Source organism: Anser cygnoides, chromosome 3 (genome assembly GCF_040182565.1).
Source record: "Anser cygnoides isolate HZ-2024a breed goose chromosome 3, Taihu_goose_T2T_genome, whole genome shotgun sequence".
In the NCBI taxonomy this organism is placed as follows: domain Eukaryota; kingdom Metazoa; phylum Chordata; class Aves; order Anseriformes; family Anatidae; genus Anser; species Anser cygnoides.
In genome coordinates, this window is record NC_089875.1 from 10604979 (window position 1) to 10626640 (window position 21662).

Here is a 21662-nt window from a genome sequence, read left to right on the forward strand (position 1 = left end):
CCCGGGGGGCCTGGGGTTGATCCGGTGTGGGAGCGGGCCCGGAGCGGGGAGAGGAGCCTTCACCTGGGCGCCGGGCCCCGGCACCCCCGGCCCCTTCCCACCCGTTTGGCCGCAGCCCCCCGCACCCGGCCAGCGGCAGCGGGCACTGCGGGGGCTGCACCCTCGCCTCCTGCCCTGCTCCGCTCCTCGTCCTCCTCCTCTTCTTCCTCCAGCCTCTCGAAGGGCAGAAACTCTTTAGGCGAATCAGATAACCTGATAATGAGCTGGAAGCCCCGTTAAGCCCTGGAAATAACTTACTTTCGTCACCTATTGACTGTTTGGCTTAGTTTGGAACCGGTGTGGATTTTTCGGGTCTTTTCAAGAGAGCCGGTCAATGAAAAGCTAATCCAATATTTACCGAGTATAAGAACAATTCTCGGCGGTGTTTATTAAGGGGCCGGCGGGGAAGGGCTGCCGGGGGCGGGGGAGAGCCGGGGCCGTCCCCTCCCCCCCCACACGCCGTGTCCGGTGCCCCCGGGACGGCGAGATGCGGCCCTACGGGAACGCGCCCCTGTGCGCGGGCGCGCATCGTCGCCCCGTAGCCCCGCACCAAAATCCGCAGAGTCCTCCCCGAGCCAAACGGCCCCGCTATCCTTCCGCAGAGGAAACAATTTCGGGGTTTATTGCTCTCTGCAACTGCGGGGATTTGCCTGGTGTCTTTTTTTTTTTCCTGATTTTCCTGCAGCGGCGCGGGGCCGGGCGGCCGCTGGGAGGCAGCAAAGCTCCGCGCAGGGCGCCGCGGAGCCCCGCGGAGCCGCCCGGGGCGGGGAGGTGGCGGGGACCGGGCGTCTCCGTGCCGGGGGCCGGGGGGAGCTGAGGCGGTGGGCACCGGCTCCCGCCCGACGGGGCGGCCGCACGGCGGCGCTGCCGGACAAGGGACGCGCCGTCGGGGCCGCCGCCCCCCCCAGCGCCCTCCAGCTCCCCCCGCCCGCCCGTAGGGAGTCACGGTGGGGAAACGGTTGCCCCCTAATCCCGACCCGGGGCAAGGGGACAAAGAAGTGGGGCCTCCGGTAGCCCGAGGTGTCTTCAGAGCTGCCCGACGTGGGACCCCCCCCTCCGGGAGCCCACGTTTCACCTCCTCTCCGAGCACCAAGGGCGCAGGGGGACGGGGGAGGCAGCGAGGATGGGTGCATGGTGCTGACAGTACAGCTCTCACCCAGCACTCGGCCTCTTCTCCCCGCTGCCTGAAGTCAAAGCAGGGGAAAGTACATGGATAGCCACAGCTGCCTTCATTACTCATACACATCAGGGCATTCACGCACCATTTATCCCTGTGCTCTGGCCTATTAGGTTTCTTGTGTTAGCTAGAACAAAGTCTAAAAGGATGTCAGTACTCACATTTTGTGTCAAAACCGAGGCCAGTCTCTGGTTTTGTCCCCGCTTCTGGCATTTGAAAGTATCAGAGCAGTCAGGACAGCTCTGTAACCTCATTTGGAAGAAGAAGTGAAATGGAATAAGTGGTGGCTCTCATTGCTGGGAGCAGCATGGAGTGCTCACCCCCCAGGCTGACCCTACTGGGGTGCTTCAGCAGGTACCACAGCCCTCACCCAGGCACACCCAGGCCCAGCTCCACAGCAGCCAGCCTGCTGCTTTCCCCAGGACAGAGCACAACAGAGCACAACAAGCGCTCTTTAGAAGAGGGAGATCCCCATTTCTTTCCCAGGACATCACTCTCCTCCAGCCCCAGAAAGATTTATTCTTCTTTAGAGGCTTACCCATTCTGCACTTATTTCTCTCCAGGTGATCCATATCTAATTTTTGCATTTAATTTGGTAAACAGCAAGGCTTTAGTTCATCAGATTCACCAGCCAGTAAGCCAACCAAGCCCCAGGATTTGACATTCCCTTTAAAACACAGATCTTCCTTGGAAATTGAACGTCCACACATGAACCCCCCATACTCTCACCCATTCCATAGACAGCTGCCATTTCTTGCAGAACCAAAACATGGTGACTAATGACACTTTGTAAATAAAGAACACACAGTTCTGGCTTTTCTCCCCCCGCATGTGGAACACAGAAGCACACGGAGCAGCACCTGGTGGCTGGAGGCACCAGTGTCCAGCCACCCATCAAAGGCACCCACCTGCTGTCCCTCCCCACCTGGCCCCATGCTGGGTTTTGGCAGGCCCACAGCCAGCACTCCTGCACCCACTGTCCTGCTTCTCCTGGCTGCCTCAGCCTCACCTGCTGCCTGCAGGGGCACCCCAGGGCCCAGGGGCTGCTTGTGCCAGCCACACCAGCTGCCCCCAAAACACTCGATCAACAGGCAGTTTCCCAGAGGCCATGCTGCTCCCATGCGAGGGACAGGCATTGGGCTGTGAAACAAGGACAGGAGACCAATGCCAGTCAGCTGGGTGCTCAATCCTTCCCTCCTGCAAGCACCCCAGGCCAACCGCACAGTCCACAGCACTCTGCAAGCTTGGCTGGTCACAAAATATAAAGCCTTTCCCACAGATAACAAGGAGGGTCTGAGAGCATCAGTGTGCTCTTCCGTGCCCCTGCCACAGGTATGTGTTGGCATGCAAATCTGACAAATTATTTCTAAAAGTTTTACACAGCAGGCAAAAGTCATCTAAAACATGAATCACATCTCCTTTTAATGTTTAGGTGTTTTATTGTTTTACACAAACAAGGTTTGAACAGTCAGAGGTAACTGGGATGCATACAATGGCCCCTAATTCCACTTACACATTGGGGGTTTAACTGCTAGGAACCTTATCAATGCTACCGATAGAAAACATTCAAAATGCAATGTACAAATCAGAGAGCTCAGATGAACCTGCCTTGAATTGCTGCAGATTGACTTAAGCAAACATCAGAGTCCCTCAATTCTACATAGAGATCTGCTGTATTTCATAGGGTTTAGTACCATTTCAGGGAGAAAGTTATCCATCAGGAAAACTGCAAGCAAAGCTTCTCAGAATAAATTGTGTAAAACCATGTTATCACAGCATGGTCTGGTCAAACAGGCTGAACTATTTCAACTGTTTAAGGAAAGAATACCTTAGAACAGCGTATGTGTATTCTGATGGCTCTTGTTTTTTAGTGCCAAGAACACAAACCAGCAGTAGACCAGTTAAACTCTGAGAGACAAAACAACAAAGAATTCAAGCACTCCCTCTGACCTCAGGAAGTACATAAAATGGGGGAGATTTGGGGGGCTTAAAGGCTCAGGACCCTTTTAGCATCTAAGGTCACATACACACCAGTAAAATAAGTGGTGATTACTCCTGGAACATGCAGCTCTACAGAACCAGGCAACCAGCAGAGGCCTTGCTCTGCCCCAGCTGTAGGAACACCATTTCCATGCCACCTCTGAGCTCAGGGCAGGCGTGGTGTCCCTATCCTTTGGTCACACCGCTGACAGGAACGCCCACTGGGGCTGATGGGGGCGTGCAGGTTGCAAACAGCATGCAGCAGAGCTTCCTCTCCCCACGGCCTTCAGCATGCGCTGCCCACATCTTGCAGGAAAGAGTCCTCTGCAGGAAAAAAAAATAAAGCAACGGCTGTGAGAACCTAAGTCAAAGCATACTGTGGTGCCTTAGACTGAGTTGGGTATGGACCAGCCATGGAGCGACCCCAGAAGACCCATTTACACACTATGAATGACCTCTAACCTGGCCGTATTTTGCCCTAAATGCAAGATGAAGCATTACCTTTGCCAAGACACACACAGACCTCAGCTTGCATCACACGTATCCAAAGGTTTTGGGAACTCCCACAGCTTCCTCCCACCTGGAGAGGGGCTGTGGCACTGTGTCAGCCCCATCACCTTCCTGCCCAGGCAAGGCGATAGGTGAGGAGGGGAAGGGAACTCTTACCAATGATTTCCAAAGACAAAGGCTTTAAGGGTCAAAAGAAAAACTTGCCCATTACTTCAAAAAGCATCCCACAAGCCATGAGTAGGCTTGCCTTTGATGGTCCCATTTAGAGTTAGGTGACAGCCAGGCAAAAATCCACTACAAAAGAAAATTCAGTGTAATCACAAGCAGTGACTTTCAATAGCAGCTGTATGCTGCATTTTTCAGAAGACTGCTTGATTTGACCTTGTCAAGTGAGGCCACTTAAAACTCCATGTTATGGGCAAAAGCACAACTGAAACTTGCCTGCCTTTTTGTATTTTGGCTCTTTTAAGGTAAGCATTTCAGAAAGAGGCAGAAATAAAACTCAACACAGGCTCAACAAAGAACATCCAAGCTGATTAAGAAGATGGAAAGAGGAGAGAAGAAGCTGTCGCCACCCATTCTGCACCAGCAGGCTGCCACAGTGCATTTTGTGCGGGGTAATGCACCAGTAAAGCAACCACGTGGGAAAGAGAGAGGTGTCAAAGACCTGGGGACAGCAACTTGGTGGGGAGACATTACTGAATGGATCACAGAATTTGCCTAAAATGACAGAGGAGCTGTAACATTGACAGCAATTTTGCCCTTTTACAGTCCAGGACACTTTGGATTCACCGCCCTTTTTCAATTCTTGTTGAATCGCGCACTTTTGTATTTGCAGCCTGCCTCATGGCACAACATGATGATTCAGCTGCAGCCTTGGAGCCATGCGATGGCAACCTGGTCAGCACATGGTCTGTCCAAACCCACTATGGGACAGATAAGTGACTGCCAGCTGGTAATCATGACCTTACTGTCCTCGCAGTGAGCACAGCTTTGCAGGAGGGGCTGGGGAAGGAAGTTACTGTGGCCATGGCATGCCACCTCTGGGAAATAAGCACCTGAACATCACACTCCATCCAGACAGCTATGGGTCCACCTCCTGCTGACCCCAAACCCTCTGAAATCTGAAGATGCCTAATAACTTCATTAAAGAAGGCTTCTGCCTTCAGAAAACTCACATAGTCAAGCTAAAATAAGCAGCACATGCAGAAGGAACTGGGATTTTTCTAGGCACCCCAGCATCTGTGAAGGAATAAATCAGCTCAATTGCATGTTCTAAGCCATCTGGCCTAACATACCATCAGTTTTTTAACACTGTCATAAAAACAAAAACCTGAATTGGTCTAGACTTTCCATTTGGCTAAAATTATTATGTGAGTATTTAAATGGGAAGCTAGAAGTAATCACTTAAATTTTACCCCCTTTACATTTGAGAATGTAAAACTGAAGCTCAGCAGTAAACAAGACTTTTTCCATAACCAGTCAATTTTGTTTGGTTTAAGCTAAAATTCTAGGGCTGTCTTTTCATTTATAGCCATGCTTTGTATCTAGGTTAAGAACTTTAAAGTATGCTAAAGATAGGCTTTTGTTCTCTATCTGCTTGCTTTTACCTCTCAGTTACTCCTAAGGTCAGATCTTCAGCTGTTGGAAGCCAGCATCTCTCCATTAGAGCCCGTGGGGTGTGACACTGACTGCAGCTGAGAGCAACCCACCACGAGCGCGCTCTCTGTTCACAAATCACCACAGGTCACAGCTCCAGAGGGGCTCCTGGACAACTTTCTGTATAATTCATGATCGCTTCCTGAGGTAAATAATGCGTTCTGTGCCTCAGGTCACTGTGCTTCTTCAAAGGCCCAGTCAAATAAAAGTTTATTTTTATTTTATTTTAAAAATGACTTTTTGCCCATCTTCCTTGTTCTCCCTTTATCTTGGCTTTGACCCTGATGACAGCAAGTAGTCACTGTCAGCTCACCCCTTCCATTTCAGACCCCTCCTCAGTAAGCAAGTGTGCACAGCCATCAGCTGCTGTGTGCCCCAGGCCAAGCTGCGTGGTTTTACTGCAGGACAAGCATGCTGTGCTGTCCTCAGTTCCCCAGCTGAAACGCTGGCACCTGACCCCATCACAGCCCCACACTTTCCATGGGACTTGCCCTGCCCTCTTGCCCTCCCATCAGCAGGCACAGCAGCCCAGACTTGCTCTTTGTCCAACATCTTGGCACACTTGGTGAGGGCAGAGCAGGAGAAGCTTGGCCCCGTTGTCACCCCCCTGTTCAGACCATGGGTACCTCACGTAATTGAGGAAAGTGGCACCCGCCTGAATTTCAGGAGGCTCCTGTCGCATCTCAGCCACAGATGAGGGCAAAGCTTCATTCTTCCTCCTCCAGAGCAAGGGCAGAGCACAGCAGGCACTTGTGTTCACCTTCAAGAGCAGCTTTGGGGGCTGCTGCCAGCCAGTGACATGGCTCTTGGTGGCTTCCAGCCATGGAGCGCTGTGGGAAGCCACCATGCCCCTCAGCCAGGCTGCACACAGCACACATGGTGGGATGGAGCTGCAGATCAGCACACCATGCTGCCTTCCAAAGTGGAGGCACCCAATCTGCAGAGACATCCTCATGAGCGTGAAATGATTCCTCACACAGCTTGGACAGACCAAGTGCAAGCATCCTTACTTAATCTGTGATACGGCACTAATGGAGCCACACTTGGGGAAATACCACATGCACTACTCCTGCTACTGTCACTGCCAGGGACAGTCGTAGGCTGCGGGGGGACCTCTCACACGACCCATGCAAACAGTAATTATGTTCCTAAACATTCAGTTCCTACCTACCTTCCACAGGCTGATTTTAAAGGCAAACAACAGCTTTTCTAATTTTCATCAATTATTCATGGACCACTTAAGATAGTCATCAAATATATAATCGAATTAAATTAACATATTTTGAGGTTTGTAACCCAAGATTTCCTGTTTCAGCCCACAGGATGCCTGCTTCTGTTTGGGTTGCCACTTAATCATTGCATAATATTTGTTTTGGCTTTGTTGTGTGTAAGAAGAGATTTATACTATTCCATCTGGCTGCAGCACATTAGTGAGCAGAGGATAAAAGCCATCCTTAACTCCTCTGTAGGCTATGTTAATGTGACACTGTACTGCACTATGAAGCTTTGGAAACAAACACCAGAGTGGAGCAACCAGAGATGCATACAACTTAGTTTGCCACCACCTCTATCAGCTTTTACTGTCTTTACCAAATGCATGCTATCCGAGCATCTTCCCCATGCTCCATACTCCTTGTCCCACTTCCTAAACTGCCTGAATAAAAACACACAGGAGCGCATACAGTCTGGTGCCTCTCAGAGGCATTTTCTGTGTCTTCTTCACCACCATGAAAAAAAAAGCTGTCTTGTGATTTCATCTGTATTTATTTAGGATGACTTCACCGTTGCAATAGCTCTTGGCTGCCCCACGATGAATCAGGGTCCCACCACACTAGGTGTGCAACACTCCAAACCAATTCAAAGACAGCGCCTGCCATCTCAGTCTGGAGAAGAGCTTGACTTACCACCCACTGGAATCAATGGGAAGACTCACGTTGACTTCAGCGGACCCTGAATCAGGCTCTCAAGGGAAGACAAGCTACAAGAAGTGACTGATGGATGCAGACTTCATGTTTATTGGCACTCGGAGATGTGACAAGGAGTTCTGACAAGTCACAGATGTAAAAAAAAAAATCAACAAAACTCTACATCATCTATAATCAAGTGTAAAATAAGTGGAAACAGCAACAGTTTCAGCATGAAGCACTTCCAGTGGTACTTACTGACGATCTGCGATCAACAAGTCGGGGTTAGGAAGGACAAGAGCAGAGACATTCACACAACAGAGCTGGATGTGCGACGATTCAGTCACTGCAGCTCCACTGGAAAGGAGAAACAAGCGGGGCAATCGTGCCTCCTGTTAACCGTCTGCTGCTTCTCGGGGCGGCCAGCACCCAGCTCGGCATGGTGTCCCTTTGGGATGTGTCAGCACACCTGCCAGCCCATGCTTCACTGCAAGAACTAGGGTGACCGGGGCAGGTCTGAGGGCTGAAAAACCTCTCCTTGATGCTCCACACCACTCCTTCCAGCCAGCGCCGTGCTATGGGGGAGGGAAGAGGAAGTCAATTAAAAACCCTCTTTTAAAGAAGGGAAATAAGATACCATCAGAACCCAATCCACAGAGCAAGTAACAGCTGAGCAGGAGAAGCTGTTTTACTTATTGAGTGGCATTTTAGGCACAATGGTTTACATTTTAGATAATTCAGTGTATCAACTGTACAACAAAAGTAATTCAATGATACCATTTTCAGCCTTTGAGCAGGATGGATCTTAATTGCCAAAGAGACATTTTCCTTCATATCTCTGGATCTCTACTTCATGATTTTTGTACTTTGAGCCTCAGAAAATTGCAGCTCTCCTGATTAAGTGCTTAATTGTGGTCAGTGCTTTTCAAAGTATTTTCAGCAGTTAGTTTAAGTTCCACTTCAGAAACACACTGTTATCGACTTCTTTATCAACTTGCAAAATTTCCCCACATCGAATGCTTTCTGAAGCATCCTCCTGCCTTGGAAGGGACTCACAAGGCAAGCTGGGCACACTCCTTCTGGCACCTGCCTCTGCCACCAGCCCCCGGCCCTCCAGGGGGCCCAGCCACAACCACCCAGCACCCGTGCCCTCACCATCAGGTGGAAGTGCTCCTTCCCCTCCCCAGGCCAGGTTTGCCAGGACACCAAAGGAATTTAGCTGTGATTTTAAACCAGGAATTAGATGCTAGTATATTTACCACGATGTACCACTCACCGCTGGGTTGCCCCAATATCGCTCCAGCATCATGGGACATAATCACTGCCATGCATCCATGGGTGCTAGCGAGGACACACGGCTTCATCTCTGCCCCTTATGAGACCATGCGTACGTGCTGATGGAAGTTTGAATTTCCAGCTTTACAGCACTAGGAAATTAAACATGGTGTTTGAAGTCCTTTCTAGAAACCTTGCACCAGGTCTCCACTGATCACTGTCACATCTGCAAACTTCTATTGGGTGCTGTACCACTGTAACATCAAGTGTAGATTGCCATCAGAGGTTGAAACTGTTACAAGATTTTTAATGTTGTTTTCACAGCTGTGAGATAAAAATACATTGTCTGAAACACACCAGAGTTTAAGAACAGAGAATATCTCAGCACAGTTTAGAAATACTTAGACTCGGGCAAACACATTATCAATCAGCCCTGATCCTTACCTCCGGGCATTTGAGCAGTCGCCTTGAAACCAAGACAGGGAGAAAGGGCTCCTCATCTGCCCACAGTGATTCACATGTAACTGGACCTTTTTGGCACAGGAACTGTTCAGGCCATTTATCCATCACCAAAGCTGGCACACACACCTATTTCAACCACAGCACACTGAGTAGCAGCACATCGCTTTCAAGCTGCCAGCACACAGAAATGCTCAGGGGCACATGATGGGGTGAACTGGTCAAAAAGCCAGAACCTAAAGCCTGGTTTGAAGCTCAGCTGCTTGGCACTGGCACCCACAGTGAATGCTAAATGAATATTTGCCCACCCAAGAGGCCAGCGAGGACCAACAGATTTTATACCAGTTCAGATGAGGAGCCAAAACACCAAAAACGCAGGGAATCACAAGGGCTGCTCACAGCCCTGGGCCAGACCGTGACATCGCATCATGACATCGCATCGCCAGGCTCAGGCTGGCAGCGGTGCAGGATGCACTGCTCCTTTGAGCAGCGTCGTGCAGCCGGGAACAGTTCCAGCCTCACCATCGGATTACCTTCACTCCCCATTTTATGGGAATTTGCAAGAAGCTCTTAAAGTTTTACAGCTTCTGTGCAGTGTGGTTTTGAATTTATAGTGGGTTAAAAAAAAAAACAAAAACACCACAACATGGTTGAGATCAAGCCTTGCTCCAGGAAGCCCAGGGTGTCTCAGGGCTCAGTTCAACCACACATCTCTGGAAAGTTTTCCTAAATTAAGAGTCAGGGATGGAGCTAACCAGACCTCAGCTGCACGCTCAGCCATGGAACCTTGAAGGGTCTCCTCATTCCAGGAACACTGTGACGCTCAAGCCAATTCTCACCTGCTGCTGAGAGCTGTGCCTCTTGTGTGCCACAGCACAGAAACAGACACACAGCAGGCCCAGCTCAGCCAGGAAATCCCTGCCTCTGCTACCAGGCGCCTTCCTGCAGTGCAGGATCTGTCCTAGCGCAGGAGGCTGGAGCAGTCAAGCCCAGGGGCACAGGCAGCTCCCCCAAAGCTCCCCACCAGGGCCAACCTCGGGCTCCAAGTTGACGGAAGCCACAGGGCACCGCAGTGGTGCCACCAGCCGACGTTCAAACAACACAGCCACTAATGGTTAATATGAAAATATTTTCATCTCGTTGTACATGAGAAAAGATAATTACTTTCACGGTTTAAAAACTGAATGTGTTGATCCAAGTGTAATCTCTGTATTTTATCATTTGATTATTACATTAGAAATACAAATGTCAATGGGCTGTAGTAACCCAAGTTATCCAAAGAAGAAAGATGTGTTATTTAAATTGTAGGACAGAGAGAAGAACAGAAGCCAACAAGGGACTTGGAACTTTCATTAATTAAAAAAATATTACTTCTGAAAAGTATTTCAGGAGCAGAGAGCTTTTGTTTTCCTTAAACGCTTTCTTTTGCCACAGCCAGAACAAGGAAAGACAGGGAGGATGCAATCACAGCCTTTGTAAACACACTGAGGAAAACCACAGAACTTCCTAAATTACTATATTTTTATTGCCACCACTTCCATTTGCGCCAGATGGACAGTAAGGTCTGCAACTCTTCCAAGAAGGGGAAATAAAAAAAGCACTGAGGTTCATCTGAGGAACCCAGCAGCTGGGGACTTGGGAAAACACTATATTAATGACAGCTAGCAATACTGGATAAGAGCACTCCGAGTAGCAACACTTGGCTCCACTTCTACTTCTTTTGCTCCTGCAGCATCCCCAAGCCAGGATCCCCCTGGCTGGTGCAGCCCCACTGCACTGACATGGCAGCCAGCCCAAGCGCTCGTGTGAGATGAGGGCAGCCTCCCCAGGGAGGGGACAAGGGTGTCTCAGCAGGGAGGGAGAGTAAGCCCCAGCACAAGCAGCAGAACTGCAGGCAGTTTCCATTTCTTGGTCACCCAACACAGAGAGATGGGGCCCGAAGGGCTGCCCTCCCACAACAAGGAGGTGGCATGCTTTACAGATGCTTAGTGGCAGCCACGTACTCATCTGCCACGAGCTAGTGTGAGAATCCCAATCCATAACCCTTGGAGATGGAGGTCTGAGCAATGCTTCATTGACATTTTTCAGGGGCTCAAAGCCTGAAGATGCTTTTGTCTTCCCTTTACTAATCTTCTTTGCAGTCCAGTTGGCACCTTGCTTTGGTGCCTTGTTTCATTTTTGTAAGCCCACATCAGTTTGTTTGTCCTTCTTATTCTAAACCTTCCCTAATCAATCTGCCACGCAAAGAATTTTCTTTACACCTCAGACCAATTCAACTCAAAACGACGTAAAGTACAACCAGAGGCCACAACAGAGCAAAGCACATTTATTTATTCATTTAGAAATGCGTAGCTGTCCTCCAGGATCCCTGTTCTGAACTTCTTGCTAAAAGCATCTAACACAAACTGGAAGCCAAGACTGTGCGTAATAGTTAATAACATGAGTGTGCTGCCAAGAATTGATTCAAATTGTTATGATTTGCTATTGAACAAGCTATTGCCTTGATTTCTCAGCAAAGTTCAAGTTTACCACAGACTGATTAGTCCTGCTAACATTCCTGAAGCACCTACTGTTGTATGAAATTTTATTAAATTGCCAGCATCAACGGCTGTTCAAAGTTTGTGCGCCTTATTGCAATTGATGACAGCAAAATAAGGAAATAAAGGAAGGGGGAGGGAGGGGAACCCTGTTAAGGTTTTTTCTTTTTCCTTTTTCAATAAAATGTCAACTCCATTATATAGATGTCAACTCCATTACTGTAATGCTCCTTCTGTAACCTCAACATGTAACTATCTGCTAATAAAACAAGTTTCTCAAAGGAAGCATTGAGGGCAAGCACACCCACTGCAGGTTTCAGTCTGTTTAAGAAAATGCCTCTTTATCCCCATAGGCATGTATACCACCTCCATTACTCCATTTCCCTGGTTATCTTTGGCAACAGAACCCAAAGCTCCACATGCTACCCCAAGGAGCTGGCAGTGGCCTGACCTGTCCTCCTTACAGAAGCCAGAAAGCGTGGATGAAGAGTGAGGCTGGCCAGGCCATAGGGAAGCTGCACCAGAGCAGGGATGGGAGCCACCAGGGCTCCTGCCCAGGGCCCCCAGGTGCTACTAATCCCACGCAAACATCCCCAGCACATAGCAAGGCACTTGGTACACAAGGCAGGTACATGCATATGAGTATTTGGAGGAGAAGACAAGGATGAAGCCCGGAGCTGTTCAAAAGCACCAAGCCCCACAGATACTTTTTTTTTTTAATTCTGTTTTTAAAATAAAAAAACATCCCGGGGGAAGATCCTCACCCTCCCTGCACAACAGCAGTGAGAAGCCCTGAGGAGGACAGGTTGCCTCCCGCCAGCTTGGGCATGTTGACTGTACTTGTCAATATGGAGACAAAGATGAGGACATATTTTAAAAAGAATAAAGAAATCCATTCCAGAATGGGGGTTGTTTAGATAATTGATTTCCCTTGGACTTACAAGCACTAAATAACACCCTCTGAGCCACATCTCCCAGATAACCTTTTCCTTCAAATCTCTCTTCCAAAGGATTGGCCTTTGACAGAGGCATCTTTCAAAGTGCAAATCCAGCAAGCTTTAAGCCAGCTCATAGGTAAGACCTTTCTGAGAGAACATGATGATGATTCCTCAAGCAATTATTTTTTCTTAGTATCCTTTGCATAGAGAGAGCTAATTAACTGCCTGTGAGGTTCTGCAGATTCACAGCGAAAAATGAAGTAGTACAAATGTCATAATTAATTAGCAGTTTAATGCTAGAATGAACACAGCAAAGGTGATATAAATATTCAAGCAACAGGACCTCCACACCAGCGGGCTCATTGGGCGAGCCACCCTGGATGCAGCAGGGATGCCACTGTCCGCACACGGCGGCCACGGGCTCAGCCCAGCACCAGCACCCCCAGCTCCTGCCTGCCCCCACTGCCCGCTGGAGAAGGGCCCCACAAGGGCGCTGCCACCCGGGACCGGAGCAGTGGGAGGATCCTACACCCAGCCTGATCCCCACACACCCAGCCCCTCAAAGGGAACAGACTCAAAGCACCTGCATAAGGCCCTAGGGCTCTGGAGCAGAGTGGGCTCACGCAGAAGGAGCAAACGGGGTGAGTTTACACATCTCCATGCTGGGGTACGGGGCTCCTTCCACACACTGTGCACAAGCACACACAGCTCCTCTCAGCTCCCCCCTCTTCCACCTTGGCCCGCAGACATTCCTTGGGGCAAAAAAAGTGAACAAACAGGGCAGTTACACCAGCCACCGCCCTCCCAAGCTTCTCCACAGCAGCACCACTGGTGCAATTTGTTCTGCTTTGCTCATTACAGAAGGCAAGGCTTCTTTTTCATTTTTTTTTTTAGTGCCACCATCACTTTGCAGAAGGCAGCTGCAGGGGGATAGGCACCACGGGGGCACCCATGACACAGGGGGGCAGAGCCTGCAGAGCACACAGCACAGAGGGAGTAAAAGGAGTCAGAGCAGTAACCCAGGGTATGAAAATAGCATAGCCTTGGTGATGAGAAAACAGCAGAGAAGAGAAGGTCCTCAAGCTCTGTTACCTTTTTTCTCCAGCCTAATGAAATCCTTCATTAATGCAATCTGGAAGAGGCCAGCACCTCTTAAACATCTGCCCATGTGCTTTGCTCAAATACCAAACTTTTCCCTCCCACCCCTCCTCTGCTTCCACTCACCTGCCCATCTTAGTGGCCTGTGTCAGCACTCCAAAGAGGCACCCTTTACAGAGGCTTCTCCCCCACAGTGCTGCCTCCCACAGGAGGGAACAGTGACATAAGGGCTCCTTTGTGCCCAGGAATCACTAGGGGACAGCACCCTGCCAGGCTCAGGCTGCAAACGCAACCCCTCGATGTGCAGCAGCCTACCCCAGAGGCATCAGCAGGGCACTCACCCCTACAGCCTTCCAAAACCCAAAGGTAAATCCCCTAGAGAAGTGCTTGCTATCTAGGCAAAAGACAACAGTGGCTGCAGCAATGGGAATTTCCAGGGAGGAATCTGGTGATGCCTCCTCAGAACCCTTTTTGCCACCACTTGCTCCAAGTCCCCTCCAAGTGCATTTCATCCATGAAACTTATTTAACCAAATCCTCCCAGCTCAGGCCTCCTCTGTGCCAGGTTGTGCTATAAACTCTCACAGGTGTTGAAAGAGGCCAGCCCACAATTTCAGGGAGCATACAGACCAGATGTAAAGAGCGCCTGCATGGTCTCATCCAGCCCCAGGCAGAAGGTGCTGGCTGAAGCTGGAGACATGCCTAACAACACAGAGATGCACCTAACAAGACAGAGCCATTAGAGCACCTTGGGGTTGAGTGCACGGGAGAGCTCTGGCAATGACGTAGCTGGTGCCCTCTCCAACACCACCTCCTGGTTAGGAGCATGACTCCACTGACCCCTCACGGCATTCACCATCCTTCACAAAGCCTGAAAAACCCCACTCACATCACACAAACTGTCTTGACTGAGAGAAATTGCTCCAAGCTGGTGGATCCTCTCATGGCGAATGATAGCTATAGATGGCTGCAAGACACATGCTTTCTTCAGTCACACCTATAAAACACTGTATGCAAACAGGTAAACTCTGGGGAACAGCAGCACAATGTGACACGAGGCAGACAGAGGTTAGTGACCCCAAGGGCCACCTGACCTCCCACCACAGACCCAAGCCCACCCCACAGCCCACCACCAGCCCAGCTCTGCTCAGTCCCTCTGGCAGCATTCGGACCCAAGCTCAGTGAGTTAATTTCAAGCATGGCCCAGGGACTTCTGATAGCCAGTACTGTGAGTCAGATCACAAACAACAGCTTCCCTCAGCATATACATTCTTTAATTTACTTAAAATAAAAAGCTCAGGTGTCATTTCCTTAGAAAAATATCCTTCTGCCCAGCAGCTCCTTTACCCCCTTCTGATCCCCTGAGGATACTTGTCCTGCTGTCCTGCGCATCCCAGCCTTGCAGCTGCGGGGTCACCGGCAACCCACACACAGAGTGGCTCCGGCACCAAAGGGCCCCCATGCTCACCCCCCCGACCCAGCACCTCCCTGCCCGCAGCCCCGTGCTGTTGCCTGTCCCCCAGAACAGCTCCAGCCCCCAGCCCCACACAAGCGCTTGTTCTCACACGCTCTTGCCTGGGCTCACCCCTTCCACTGCACTGTGCCTTCTCCCCCTCTGGCTGCCACCTTGCTCCGCTCAGCCTCCAGGAGCAAGGGATCTGAGTAACTATGGTTACTTCTAATTGTGCAGGGAATATTATTCTGACTTCAAAGGCAATGGAGAGGATCCTTCAGGAAGTCTCTCTACTTTATGATTCCCTCACACTGCATCTAAATCTAACCCAAAGAGTCACCTTGACCACAGGCTGACATAAGGATGCCAACAAAAGAAATCAGGAGATGTCAAATGAGCATGGAGGTTTTTTCCTGATTTTTTTCCCCCCTATCCAAAGAAAGGCATTTAGCATCACATGTCCTATCTGCAGTTTCATCTATAGCCAACTACGTATCTGCAGATTGTCCAACTTCTTCTCTACCTACTGCTCAGGCTAGGTATTGGCACCCTTTGACTCTCCCTGTTAATATAAAACACCTTAGGTGCTTTGCTAAGTAACCTATTTGCAGCATGGACTCCTGAATGTGCCTACAGACCAATTTTTTCAGGGCCTTCACAGAAGGACATCTGGGCCCTTTCTCTCTAGCTGGGGTTTATCGTTGCTCATTGCTAGGATCAGAACATTTATTTGCATGACTCGCACAGAAATGCCATGCTTCACTCCATGTTGTAAAGCACAGAGCCAGTGGCAATACAAGATTCACAAATTGAAAAAAAAACACAAACAGAAGAGACTCAACACACCAAGGAGCCCAGACACTGCTACCTGCCATTCTAACATCCAGCTCAGAGCATGCAGCAAGGGGGAAAAGCCTGTGCAGGATGTTCCCTGGCCCCCACAGAGTCAGCAGTGCCCAGGGCAGGGAGGCCCAGGCAGGGATCTCCAGCCCCACCATAGAGACCTCCCATGGATGAGAGCCCAGCAGCTACGGCAATCAGTATGACAAACAGAGGCTGACATTTCTCAGACCAGCAGAGATTCCAGATCTGACAGAGGAGACATCTCAGCTCCCTCCTGATCCAGGCACAGGAGGAGATGGGTGCCAGGGGACAAAAATTAAGCGTTACATTAGCACACCACTTGCGCTTGTGGGAAGCACTGAGCCTTCTTTGGCAGGGGGAAGAAGCTGCATGGGTTTAAGTGGCCTTTGCATCAGCAGAAAGGGCTCCTCTGCCTGGTCCAGGACAGGGGAAGCTAACTTTCACCCCACCACACTACCCGGCAGCACAGGGATGCTTCACGCTTCCTCTGCTGGTGTGAAGTCCTGAGCGCCAGGGAGGGTGTGGACAGACAGACACCTCCAATGCAGGTTGGCTCCTCTTCCCCAGCCAGGGCAATTAACTACAAGCAGCAGGGATCAGGAGGAAGCTTTAAACACTGTCATAGAGCAACATGGCAATGACTTCACAGCCCAGGTCTTACTGGGACATTTAACTGGCTTTTCCACACAGAGGAATCATCGAGCCTTGCACACTGCAGCAATGAGGAAAGCCATCCTTGCTATTCAGCTATATTAAATAAAAATGAAACAAACCCAGCACAGAATGAAAGAATGCTATATAAGCCAGGAGGCTGCTGAGGCACCCGAAGGAGCCCAGCCAGGGCACAGGCCTGCTGCCAGCCCGGAGTAACACACAGCGTGAGACACCTCGCAACAAAGGCCAAAGCCCTAAATAAATATTTATGTTCTGTTGTCTGAGAGCAAGCTGTACAAGCTGACACTAACACAGCGCTGGAGTATCTTCTTCAGCATCAGTGACTAGGAAACACAAAAACAGCTCTTGGACATTTCTTTTAACGTCCTTTGCTAAATAAGCTGTTTGCAGCATGCACTCTTGAACGCGCATAGGCCAACTTTTGAGGCCCTTCACAGGAGGGAGAAGAGGATGCACCTAGAAGCTCACAGGAGATGGCTTCACTCACATCACCACACCATTTCTCTCAACAGAAGCCTTACCCAGGCAGATCTGGGGACACAGGACCTTTACCTGGGTCTCTGTAGCTGAAAGCATCCTTCTCTTGAGGCAGCAGGACTAGGGGCTAGAGCCTGCCCTGTTGCTCCTACTCCTGCTGCACAGCCTTCAGGGGACAGCCCCCCCTGCCTATGGGCATTAATAGCCTTGCCCAGCCCCACACAGGAGGCAGACGAGGTCAGCTGGTAATGGCCAGCACCTGTGCCAGCCCACAGCCACCCCCCAGTTCCCTCTTTGCAGTTTGAGGCAAGAAATGCAAGAAATGAGAAACTGGCAAGAAATGCAATGGGGAGTTGGTGGCACGGTCAGTGCGCCTCAGTGTGCAGAAGGGAGCAGGAGGAGCAGTCCTGTGGTATTTCAGTGAGACTGAAGCATATGCAGCAGAAGTGACCACTGGCACCACCTAACCCAGGCCCACGGGATTTTGCTGAGCACAGAATGAGACACAGCTGAAATCAGTGTAATCCTCATTTACAGGAGCTGATCTCAGACAATGCCTGCACCTAGTGCCAACCCTTGGGGTGCTGAGTCTTTTGGTGCCTTTTGCAGTGATTTGGCAGGAAGCCTGAGGGGCCAGCTGGTGTTCCCAGCCACGCTCCAAGAGCAGAGATGAACTGGCCGGCAGGAGTGGCAGGAGTTGGTTACTGCCAAAGGGCGCTGAGACCCACACAGGTACCAGCCGTGGTGCTTCAGGGCACACAGCACGGGTGGGCAGGAGGATACTCACCTCCCAGGGCAGGGTGATGGGGGCTCCCAGGAGGGGACTTCGGTCCAAAGCACAGCACCAGAAGGGCCATGAGGGCTGGCCGGAGAGACGGTCCCAAGGGAAACTCCATCGAGCGCACACAGCTCTCAAGGAAGGTTTGAGGTGTCCGAGACATTTAGCGTTCATCCCAAGCAGCAAAACGTGCAACATCTGCAGTCACAAGGGAAAAAATTGCAAACGGTAATTGTGTAACGGTAATTGTCATCAAGCAAAGACGGACGGGACGGGGGGCCCTCAGCATGGGCAGGTGCCAGGTTCAGCAAGGAGACCACCCCTGCCACCTACATCTGCTGCTGACTTTATTCTGTGTAAGCAAAGCCACCAAAGTCTGCGAAAATGCCTCCCACAGCTGCTGTCCAGGTGCCGACATCCCTGGCGAGGAGACGCCACCCGGCTGGGCGCAGACGGCAGGAGCCATGTCTGCAGCGGGAGCTGAGATCTCTCCGTGCCACATAAACACCGTCCCTTCCCCGTGAACAGGCCATTTAGTGACACTTAAAACTACTAAATCTGGGGTTTATGTGGAAATGATTTTAGAGTGCACTGGAAACCCCAGGTTCCTTTTTCAATCTAACAACGTCTTTAGAAAGCAATTCTTTAAGCTTCCATTTCCAAGACCTTTTTAATCTCTGCAAATTATTGGTAAGAGCAGAATCAAGGCAAACTGCCATCAGCTGCGATCACAACACTGTACCTCAGCAATGAGTGACTATCGCTGATTATTTAGAAGAAACTATTGCTTTTAGGCAAGCTGCCACAGAAATAAATTAGCATTTATACTGGATTATTGAAAAATGCCAAAAAAAAAAAGAAGTCAGCCTCTATCTATATGTCAATTGTGTCTTGCCAAGGTCAATATCTTTACTGTAATAGACACAGTCTAAAATAGCAAGAACAACTTATCTGTGGAAATGAGTGCCGTATGGCCAAAATATGTCATTATTATCAGAAAGACAAACTGGTTTCTGAAATGACACCCACACTCCCACAGCTTTAAATAACGGTGACCTTTGGGGCTACATGTGTAATCAAGAAGCCACGGAAATAACTCAAAAAAATTAAAACCTAATAGTTTGACTTCTTGGTAGGTGCTTTTCTATCAGTCACCCTTATTGCATTTTTTATATCTTTTTAAAAAATCTTCTTTTGAAAGCATTTTGCTTGAATTCTGCAACTAGACCTTCCCATGCTCTGGAAGGACACAGTCCACTTTTGTATGTCACTTCTAGGTAATGACTGATTAAGGTAGAAGAATATACATTTTATAAATGAGGATGACTTTAATTTTTATTTTTGTGCACAACATTTGCCTTATTAATTGGATTTTCATTAGCATCGGTCAAGCATATTCTAAAGAAATTAAACATTTTTTCCCATTGGCAAAGCCAGAGTCACTGAAGTCAAAAGGAAACAAAGGCATGTACCGGGTTTCTGCTAAAGTAAAACAGCAAAGGGAAAACTCACCTCCATGTTTCATTTGAACTGGGACCAGGTATTTCACACCGGCCTTGCCAAAGTGCTTCATTTATTAATATGTGAAGAGCCAGGGGTGCTCCCGGCATGAGCAGGCATGGCACCGTGCTGGCTGTGCTCATCCTGGGGGCGCCGCAGCCCCTGGGGACCCCATCCCCTCGCCATGCTCCCCGTCCCACTTCCCCCAGCAGCGCTTCTGGCCTGTGGGGCCCCTTCTTGCCCAGCCCACCCCTTCCACACTGCTTGTGATCTGTCCCTGCAATGCTACCAGCCATGCGCCTGGCTCAGCGGCTCCCCACGGGTTACATCGGCTGCATGGAACCCCGAGGCCCCGGCCCCTCGCCAGGTTCATGTCCTGCCCGGCCACTCAGCCCCGAAGCAGCCGCCACGGGCTCCTGTCGGCACCCCAAACCAGCCCAGCCACTCCACTCTGCCATCCCCTGCCTGCCTGGGGAGCTCGGGCTCTGATGCAGAGGGGCCATGGGTCAGGGGACCCCCTCCAGGTGGGGGGAGAATCCAGCATCCACTGTCTGCAGCGGGACTGCCGAAGAGTAGGGGACGTGCTCCAGAAGGGAGTCAGCCTCGGGAGGCAAACAGAACACATGGAACAAAGCAGAACAAAACGATAAAATGACTGAAACAAAATATAAAACATGGGTGTAACTGCCAGCCTTCCAGGGAAGACTCTGTTGGAGCAGGAGCTGAGCTACAAGGCTGCCCAGCAGCCCACGTGCAAAGCAACTGCTCTGCTGGCACCTGGAAATGCCCTGGTTTTGGGATGCTGGGGGCCCAGCCCAGCCCTGGTGCTGACACCCGGCCCTCATGCCCTGGGTGCCCCTCGGGCAGCCGGCCAAGCCCAGCCCCATGGCCTCCACCAGCCCCAGACCCCCACCTGCAGCCAAGCCAAGGCAGGCGGGAGGTGGAGGGGGAGAAAGTTGCACAAGGAAAAAAAAATGCAAGCACCAGGAATTGTGCCTAATCTCTGGAAAAACTGGAATTGAATAAAGTGTTGCAGGTAAACTTGGCTGGGGAGCGCGAGTTTCGGACAGTCAAACCAGCAAGAGCAGCAAAGCATGCGGAGCTGTGGATGTGTTTAATACTGCGCGGCACCAGGGTCCTCAGGGTTTAAGGGGGGCATGAAGGTTACACAGAGCTCTCCTCTGGGGTGTTTTATCTTGTCGTGTTCTCCCCCAAGGGGTCAGGAAAAGGATGGGGTTTGGGGAAGGGAAGGGAAGGGAAGGGAAGGGAAGGGAAGGGAAGGGAAGGGAAGGGAAGGGAAGGGGGAAGGGAAGGGAAGGGAAGGGAAGGGAAGGGAAGGGAAGGGAAGGGAAGGGAAGGGAAGGGAAGGGAAGGGAAGGGAAGGGAAGGGAAGGGAAGGGAAGGGAAGGGAAGGGAAGGGAAGGGAAGGGAAGGGAAGGGAAGGGAAGGGAAGGGAAGGGAAGGGAAGGGAAGGGAAGGGAAGGGAAGGGAAGGGAAGGGAAGGGAAGGGAAGGGAAGGGAAGGGAAGGGAAGATTCCCCGGCACAGGGCACGGCAGGGACACCCGGGCAGGGCAGTGGGCGCAGTGGTCACAGAGCAGCCCCACGGCATGCAGCAGCCTCACCGCGTACCGGAGCTGCTGCGCGCACGTCGGGGGCCTGAGCGTGGCCGGTCGGGAGCGCATCCTGCTCCGCGCCTCACTCCCGCCGAGGGGGCCGCGCTGGTGCGGAACGGGCCGGTCCCGGTCCCGAGGGCCCCGCCGCCCCTCCGCGGGCAGATGTCCACACACCGGGCACAGGGCTGGGCAAGGCGCGGCCGCCCCGTCTCGTCGCCCGGAGGAGGGAGCGGAGCCCGACTGCAGCCCCTGCCCGGCCACCCCGACGGCGCGCAACTCCCGCGTCCCGGCCCGGGGAAGTTCGGCTGCGGGCGGCGGGGAAGGGCCCTGCAGCGCCCCGGGCTCCCCATCCGCAAGCGGCCCGGGGGGGACAGGCAGCGCTCGGCCCCCGACGGCTCGGCAGGCTTCGCCGCCCCAGCCCGGAGCGGGGGGAACGCGGCCCGGCCCCGGCTCGGAGGCTGCGGCAGCCCGGAGGGGGCATTTCGTTGTCGCAAAACGAACAAACGAACGAACGAATAACAGCAACAAAAAATAAAACCAGAAAGTCCCCAACCCGACCACCGCCCCTACAAACGGCGCCGAGCGGCCCCCGGCGCGGGGATCCGGCCCCTCTCGGCAGCTGCACTCCCCCGTGCGTGCCCTCCCGGCCGCAGCGGGGACCGCACCGTCGGGGCCGCGCCGTCCTGAGGCCGATCCGCGGCGGCGGCGCTTCGGGGGGCGCTTCGG

The 21662-nt window shown here is 51.4% G+C and overlaps 1 long non-coding RNA gene across 5 annotated transcripts; it reads right to left on the reverse strand.

The window, feature by feature from the left end:
- Positions 1-1186: 1186 nt before the first annotated feature.
- On the reverse strand, positions 1187-17794 carry LOC136790326 (uncharacterized). Of its 5 annotated transcripts, none has more exons than XR_010830041.1 (5): positions 17120-17794; positions 8546-8798; positions 7528-7844; positions 4885-7449; positions 1187-3520 (listed from the first exon to the last, which is right to left on the reverse strand). It is a non-coding gene; the product is annotated as an uncharacterized lncRNA (long non-coding RNA). The 5 variants fall into 5 exon arrangements; XR_010830042.1 differs by lacking the exon at positions 17120-17794 and adding an exon at positions 8989-9742 and having other exon boundaries at positions 4885-7409; XR_010830038.1 differs by having other exon boundaries at positions 1188-3520; positions 4885-7409; positions 17120-17793.
- Between the last annotated feature and the right edge of the window lie 3868 nt (positions 17795-21662).